This window comes from Podarcis tiliguerta (assembly GCF_965153285.1).
Source record: "Podarcis tiliguerta genome assembly, chromosome: W".
NCBI lineage: Eukaryota > Metazoa > Chordata > Lepidosauria > Squamata > Lacertidae > Podarcis > Podarcis tiliguerta.
The window spans coordinates 6,361,631-6,369,966 of record NC_139552.1 but is presented as its reverse complement, the minus strand read 5'-3'; the positions used below and the strand labels follow the sequence as shown (position 1 = coordinate 6,369,966).

At 42.6% G+C, this 8,336-nt stretch overlaps 1 pseudogene across 1 annotated transcript; it reads left to right on the top strand.

The window, feature by feature from the left end:
* Window positions 1-1,089: 1,089 nt before the first annotated feature.
* Window positions 1,090-7,939, top strand: LOC310668871 (surfeit locus protein 6 homolog; annotated as a pseudogene). Its single transcript, XR_014515514.1, has 6 exons — window positions 1,090-1,177; window positions 1,961-2,255; window positions 2,379-2,644; window positions 2,833-2,921; window positions 4,942-5,106; window positions 6,987-7,939. The product of XR_014515514.1 is annotated as a surfeit locus protein 6 homolog (transcript).
* The last annotated feature ends 397 nt before the right edge of the window (window positions 7,940-8,336 follow it).

Here is an 8,336-nt window from a genome sequence, read left to right as displayed (position 1 = left end):
GTGGATTTGTAACTGGCTGACTGACCGGACCCAAAGGGTGCTCATCAATGGTTCCTCTTCATCCTGGAGAAGAGTGACTAGTGGGGTGCCACAGGGTTCTGTCTTGGGCCCGGTCTTATTCAACATCTTTATCAACGACTTGGATGATGGACTCAAGGGCATCCTGATCAAATTTGCAGATGACACCAAACTGGGAGGGGTGGCTAACACCCCAGAGGACAGGATCACACTTCAAAATGACCTTGACAGATTAGAGAACTGGGCCAAAACAAACAAGATGAATTTTAACAGGGAGAAATGTAAAGTATTGCACTTGGGCAAAAAAAATGAGAGGCACAAATACAAGATGGGTGACACCTGGCTTGAGAGCAGTACATGTGAAAAGGATCTAGGGGTCTTGGTTGACCACAAACTTGACATGAGCCAACAGTGTGACGCGGCAGCTAAAAAAGCCAATGCAATGCTGGGCTGCATCAATAGGAGTATAGCATCTCGATCAAGGGAAGTTATAGTGCCACTGTATTCTGCTCTGGTCAGACCTCACCTGGAGTACTGTGTCCAGTTCTGGGCACCACAGTTCAAGAAGGACACTGACAAACTGGAACGTGTCCAGAGGAGGGCAACCAAAATGGTCAAAGGCCTGGAAACGATGCCTTATGAGGAACAGCTAAGGGAGCTGGGCATGTTTAGCCTGGAGAAGAGGAGATTAAGGGGGGATATGATAGCCATGTTCAAATATATAAAAGGATGTCACATAGAGGAGGGAGAAAGGTTGTTTTCTGCTGCTCCAGAGAAGCGGACACGGAGCAATGGATCCAAACTACAAGAAAGAAGATTCCACCTAAACATTAGGAAGAACTTCCTGACAGTAAGAGCTGTTCGACAGTGGAATTTGCTGCCAAGGAGTGTGGTGGAGTATCCTTCTTTGGAGGTCTTTAAGCGGAGGCTTGACAACCATATGTCAGGAGTGCTCTGATGGTGTTTCCTGCTTGGCAGGGGGTTGGACTCGATGGCCCTTGTGGTCTCTTCCAACTCTATGATTCTATGATTCTATGATTCTACCGAAGCTCCTCCAACGTCCCATAATGCTTCGCTGCCTCCTCATAGGGTCTACCAATAGAGCGCCGAGCCGGTGACAAAGGGCCATGGGCTAGTTCCGCCTTCCTCTCCAGCCCAGGTAAGTGACCAGCTCACGGCGTGAGAGAGCCACACATAGTGCGCTTTTGCGATTCCTGCAAGAGAAGCGCACGCGGTGAGGTGAGCCACACGGGTTGCAGCGCCTTCTTTGCACGCGTGCCAACCCCTAAAAAGCCTTAAGGGGGTGGATCTCCGCTAACTGCTCATTGGCCTGCCCAACACAGGATGGGAGATCTCAAATGGAGTCGTTTGCCTTGCGCCTACACATGAGATGATCTTCCCGTGAGCGGCCAGCATGTGTTGGTTCGCACATGGCGTTCGACGAGCGTACAACCTCTGTACATAAGTTGTTTAGCTGCACGCTCCTACAGCTATTCATATTTTCAGTTTGTGAAACTGTTTACACATTAGTTGATCAGTACAACTTTTCACGCAAACCCTTGTGCGTGCGTAGAAGCAACTCTCTTTAATGTGTAACCCTGCACACGTGTTGGCTGGAAAGTAAAATTTTGCTGGCTGATGTGATGTGTGGGGGCTGTTCACCTGTTCTGTTAAACAGATGTACAATTTGGGGTACCCATGTGTACAAGTTAGTTCTGCTCTTGAACAACCATTCACATGTGATATTAAGGAGTGTACAATCTATACCTGTGTACACAATAGCTTTACAAGCCAACAGATGTCCACTTTCCCCCTCAAATGCCTGTACATGTATTGAGATGGTTTTCTGTGGATTTTTATTTTATTGACTTGTAAATATCAAGCCATCAGTCTCCTTCAGTTTATCCATGTCATTGATTAATTTTTCTCTCTCTTTAAGCAGAATGAAAAGCGAGTATGCAAACGTGGCCCCATGAGTTTTGTCCACTTTGGGTTGACTTAGCAGAAGCAGCCTCACACAGCATTCTGGGTAGAAGTTTTAAATGGAGGATGGTCAGAATGAACAAGACGTCTTTGACTTAGAGGCAACACTCCCCCTGCGAGACCATCCTACGGTTTTATTTTAATTTTTGGTTTATTTACTTTTATTTTTTACCTTCATGAGACCTTGATCCCCCAATGGCCACTTTAGTCAACAAAGACTCTCACCTGCAAAACTTGGCCAAGAAAATTTGCATGTATGTTCTTAGGCATTTATTCCTTGCAGAAATGTTTGCACAGCATCTTGTCAACCAGATTGCAAAATATTTTCCTCTCTTTGTTTAATGAAGTCTTGTGTCTCTGCCTTCAAACATTCCCAGGAACTGGACTGGGAGACAGCCGAAGAAGAAGAAGAAGAAGAAGAAGAAGAAGAAGAAGAAGAAACAGAAGAAGCTGAAGATGCAAGGCAAGATAGTGGGCACCCCTCTGGGCAAGCAGACAGCACCTGGGGGCAACCAAGCACCACCAGCCAAGCCAACAAATGCCAGTATTCATAAATCTAGCCTAGTTATCCATCCTGCGCCCAGTTCCAGTGGATCTCAGACTACTGGGGGGAAAGGGGACAGAAGCCAAAACGATGTTGCAGGTGAGAGTGTTTCTACAGCCAGTCAGTTAAGCTACTGGGCTGGGTTCTCACATAACTCTAAGCAATGGTTTAGTAACCCATATTTTAGCATTATGTGTGAACCAGGCCACTGAGTTTAGCTGAGTTGAGTTTAGCAGCAATTTGGGATGGGACACAGGTCACATGCTTTCTCCTGTTTTCCTTTACAGGTGGTGACAAGAGCACAGCCGGCTCATTTTCAGCCATGAATCTCTTGCAGCAGAGACTGCACGAGAAGATCCAAGAAATCTCTGGCCAGGTAAGAGCAGCACCCTCCTTTAAAAAACAGTTGTCAAGATGTGGAGAAAGCCTGGAGAATCCAAAGCCAATTTTTGGTTGTAGGCATATGCCAATTTAATTTGGGAGCAAGCCTTGTTTAGGGTAATGGAACTTGCTCCTGATTAAACACCCACAGAATTGCACTGTTAGATGTGTGGTGGAAATATTCCTATGCCTCTAGTATTCTGGTTCCAGTTGATATCATACTGGCTTTTGCTCTACCTTGATTTGAACTAAAACAGTTCACCCATTTTTGGAGGCCAGATTTTGGAGGATGTGATGGAGGGTGGTTGATGTATAATAGGGGTGGGAAAGCTATGGCTCTCTGGATGTTGAACAGCCAGCTCCCATCAGCCCCAGGCAGCGTTGCCAGTGGTCAGGGATGGTTAGAAACATCTGAAGGGCTACAGGTTCCCCATCCTAAGTGCATAAATATAACACACTCTTCGGTCAGGCCTGTTTGTACTTTGAGATTCTGTTCAAACATAGCATGGGTGAGAAATATTTGGATGAAAAACATCAGCTTTTTAATAATCTTAGCTTTAATGTTTTCACTCTAAAAAGCAAGTTTCTAGATCGCATGGCTGAAAATCTAAGCTTATAATACTAAGCAATGCATTCTAAGCTCCCAGTGTCCTATGCACCTTACCCCTCCCTACGAGAAAGATAGGCAGTGATCCTAAGGATAAGCATGAGCCTAAGTATACAAATGAAGAACCTTTCTGTTGGTTCAAGAAGAGAGAGAAAAAGGTATACAAAAATGAGAATTCCTGGGTACCATGATCCAAGTTTGGGGCAAGTACTCTTTGGCAAGAGAACACCAGCAGAGGTTTGAAATAGCAAAATACACAACAAAGTAAAGTATGGAAATAAAGGTATTTAGACTTTTAAAATATGCCACTTAAAGTGAGTTCCAAAGTTTCCCTCTTTCAGTAGCTTAGGAAAAGAACACATTTGGCAAATTAAAAAGTTTACTTACAAGCTCCCCAAATGTCAGATTCATGTGCTTTTCCATACAGCATTCAGAAAAAGCTACACAGGCAGTAAAATGTGGCTTAATTACAGTGGGGCAAGTTCCAAAATCATTGGTATAGGAACTGAAGAGTGACTTGTGAAAGCTGAGCAACCACCACATCCTCTTACACCTGAGCTGCTCAGGTAAACTGGGGGAGAAAAAAGCCTTGATTATCCAATCTCTCCCAAAGTGAGCTAAGCACATTGATTATATGAGGCTAGTTATCCCACAGTTCCAATAACTTTTGCAGTATTTAGGGTTTTTCTGTAAACGTGTAATATATAGATATATAGATCTCTCTCTCTCTGTGTGTGTGTGTGTTTTGAAACTGAGATAGATCCCAACACTGTTTAGTTAATAAATAGTGACAATTCTAAGAGTACTCGGGATGGAAAAATTTTAAGAGATGTGACATATACAAATTATTCCTTTAAAACTTACTACTACTACTATTATTATTATTAGCTACATAGAAATTAGCAGAGCGGTTCTATAATACTGTCTTCAGAGTATGTCCCACTGAGTTCAATGAGGCCTACTCTTGGGTAAGTAGGTTCAGAATTGCAGCCTAAGTTTTGTTTTCCTGATTAAGTCCACAGGGTACCAGGGTCTTGAGTCTGTGTATCCTCCTGCTATTAAGATGGATTTTATGGTTGTTCTGTAGGAATAAGCTGGACAGGTTGAAGCAGTTTCCATTTCTAAATCATGCATAAAAGTCTTTTGGCCCCCCCCCCCTAATATTCTGATTGTGGCATCCAGTAATGTATAATTACATTGTTAGTCTTCCAGCTGAAATTCTCTTGAAGGAAATAATCCTTGCTGGCTTTCCTGCTTTTAAATGTAATGGTAAAGATAATACAGTGACCAGATTTACAATAATATATATGTTAGTGGTCTATTCTAGGTACTGTCTTTTTAGCTTAAAAAGTTCACTTTGCTCTTTTGAACGATTCCTCTTTCTTTTCAACTTGCTGTTTCTTAACAGGCAAACAGCAAAGAGTTGACCCCAGCAGTGTTGGAGAAGAGGCAACGAAGGAAATATGAGGAGAGAAAGAAACACAGGAGAAAAGAGTTGAGGATGAAAGAAAAAACAGAGAAGAAGGAGGCAGAGGAGGCTTCCGCAGCCATTTCAGAGCCCCAGGCCCCAAAATATGACTATACTTTTATGGAAGGAGGATCAGAGACATATATTTCTAGGCATTGATTTGTGGTTTTTGAAAGAAAAAAGGAGCTGAATGGTAATTTTTGTAACTGAAGTGAATGGAAAATAACTAAAGTAAACTGTTGCTAACTGTTGCATGTCTAGAAATTGGGACTGTTACATTGAATGGAAAAGTCAGTGACTGCAGATAAGAGACTGTGAATGTGACCTTCAAGGGCAGCAGACAATACTGGGAAAAATAAGCCTGGGAACATGGCTGAAAGAATAACAGCTCTGTTGGATCAAGTTATAAACAAAGTGAGCATTCTTGAACAGGGCATCTCTGATCTGAAGGAAAATGTATTGATTTTGGTACAGAATGGGAACAATTTAACAGGTGTGGTTCGAGAAATGGAATCAACTTCACAAAGTCAAGCACTGGAGAAAAGGATGAAGCAACCAAAACCGGTTCTGTTTCTGCAAGAGGAATTTTATGTAACAGAGCCTCAGTAACAGAGCCTCAAATTGATGGAGATAAATTTAAGTTTGAGGTTACTGAGGCTGAAGGACAGACTTGGAAAGGCAGTGCCCCCTGTGGACTGAGTGATGCAGGATGGATGATTAATATGCTGGAGGGTGGCACTGCGGGAAAGTTTGGAAAGATGGATCTCTGCAACCCCAAAGAGACTGTGGAGTACGCTGTGGAATACTTTTTGGTTTATGAACTGAAATATGAAGTTTGGGCAAGCGTGCTGAAGAGGATTAAAGGAGACGTCGGGAAAGAAGTTCTTTGGGACTCAATTTCAGGCCGGAAAAGAAACTTGCAGGCAGTCCAGGGAGATAACTTGAGAGCCTCGGACATAAGGGAACTGGGTTGAGGGAATTAATTCGTTGACAGGAAAGACTGATAAAATTTGTAAAAAAGACTGGCAGAATCCGAAACCAGGGGGATGAGATGGTGGGAAAAATTGGGAACCTTTAAAAATAGTATTTAGTATAATATGGAATGATTAAGAACCTTTGGGAGATGATGGAATGATTCTATCTAGCTTTAGTGGAAATAACATAAAGATTTAAGATATTAGGATATTAGGGTATATGATATTAGGATTTAAGAATATAAGGTTTAAGGTTTTTTCTTTTCTTTTTTTCTTCTTATCTAGTGAATTGGAGTTTGGATAATTTCTTTTTAGATGCTTACTTATATTGTGATGCTGACGAGAGAATAAGGTTTAAATGGATTAAGGTAAATAAGTGAGTAAGCAGTGAAAGATGGAAAGAATTTGCTGACCTGATTAATAACTGGAATACAAAAAGGGAGGTGGGAGGAGGCCGAGGAAATAAGTTATTGAAAAATGGAATTCGAAAAATGGAAATTTATTCTTTTTGAATGTTTTTGTTTTTTGTTCTTTTTTGTTCTTTTTTGTGTTGTGGGAGGGGTGGAGGGAGGGTGTTGGTTTTTCTCTGTTTTCTTTTTTCATGCATATTTGGGTTTTTGCCTTTTTCCCCTTTTTCCCTCTTTTTATTTTGTTGTATTTGATTCTTTTGTTGTTGTAATTTCTGTATTTGTGGAAAATCTAATAAATATTATTATAAAAAATAATAATAACTGGAATACAAAAAGGGAGGTGGGAGGAGGCCGAGGAAATAAGTTATTGAAAAATGGAATTCGAAAAATGGAAATCTTTTCTTTTTGAATATTTTTGTTTTTTGTTCTCCTTTTGTGTGGGTGGGATGGAGGGAGGGTGTTTTTATGTATTTTTGGGGTTTTGCTTTCCCCCCCTTTTTCCTTTTTCTATTTTGTCGTATTTGGTCTTTTTGTTTTCGCAACTTTGTCTTTGTATTTGTGGAAAATCCAATAAATATTATTTTAAAAAAACAAAACAAAGAATGACACCAAGGCCGAGACTGTCTTCAATAAGGTCGAAGTCCACGAGGAAGGGCTTAGCAAAGTGGAAAAGAGGAAGGCACTGAAAGGCAACATTACTCCACTGACAGGGAAGAATTACAAGCAACTCCGGAGCAGATTGGAATCTCAGAAGAGTACGCTGAAAAATCTGAAAGACAAGGATGAGGCGAAAGCCAAGGAGCTGGAAGTAAAGATGAAGTGGACAAATGTCCTGTACTAGGCAGAAGGGGTCAAAATCTGCGATGGCGAGGCAGTGCCAGAGGCAGTGGGAGAAGTGGACTGAAAACGTAGTGAACAAAAGGCAGCAGCGGCAAGACAAGCGCCGCAAGAACCTCCAGAATAAAAAGATGGCCAAGGTGGAGAGGAAGAAATCCAAGGCTCGCAAAAAGGGTCGTATCCTGCCCGAGGACCTGGACAAAGCCAAATTTAAATGAATCAGGCTAGTGGACCATTGGAACCCACTCCAAGGCAGGTGCTCGCAGGGCTCATTAATAAAAACTATTTTGTAGTGGAACCTCTATAATTTTTTATATCTAAATCTCCTTGGTTGTGAGATGACTTGGAGTCATCAGGCTGTGCAACTAGACCAAGAAGAGGAAGCTCCTGCACTTGAGATGCAAAAGAGATATATTTCCACAAGACTGTGTCTGTGGTCATACAACCCTTAGCTATGCCAGTTGATCAAGTGGATCTTTTCACCCCTCTCCCTGAGTCAAGATAAGAGAACCTTCAGTCTGGGTGCTAAATGTGGCCTTCAAAACCTATCTTCCAGGCCCCCTGGCACAGCTTAACACACTCTTTGAATATTTTCTACCTCTAACTGTGTTATAATGTCTTTTTTCCCCCTTGGGTATAAAGTGTATTCATTGCTCCCCTCCATTTTTGCTTTTGCCCTGCCCATCAACTGGCATGCAGCCCCTTGAAAATTTCCCAGAAGGGGGACTTCCAGGGAGGCGCCTCCGGCAATGGCTGAATTCCTCTGACTGGGAGGAATCTGCCCCGTGGAAATTTGGGTCTGGTCGCCATGGCGAAGGTGGAGACCCGTTAAAAATCACAGGTGGGAGAAGCCTGTGAGCGTGGGATTCGGCGGGCACCTTTTGCGCCTCCCCTACTCGCGGGAAAACCCGGTTTCGGGGATCCGGAGCGACATGGGGTGAGTGGCGCGGTGCTTTGAATCGTCTGCTTCTTCCACGGAGTGAAGCCGCTTAGCTGCTGTCGGAGAGCGCTGACTTTTTCCTGTGGACAATTTGACTCTAAAGTAACTACCCGTGAGTAGAGCTTAATCAGGATAATTGGATTTTTAAAACGTCTAATCTGGCATCAAAACGGG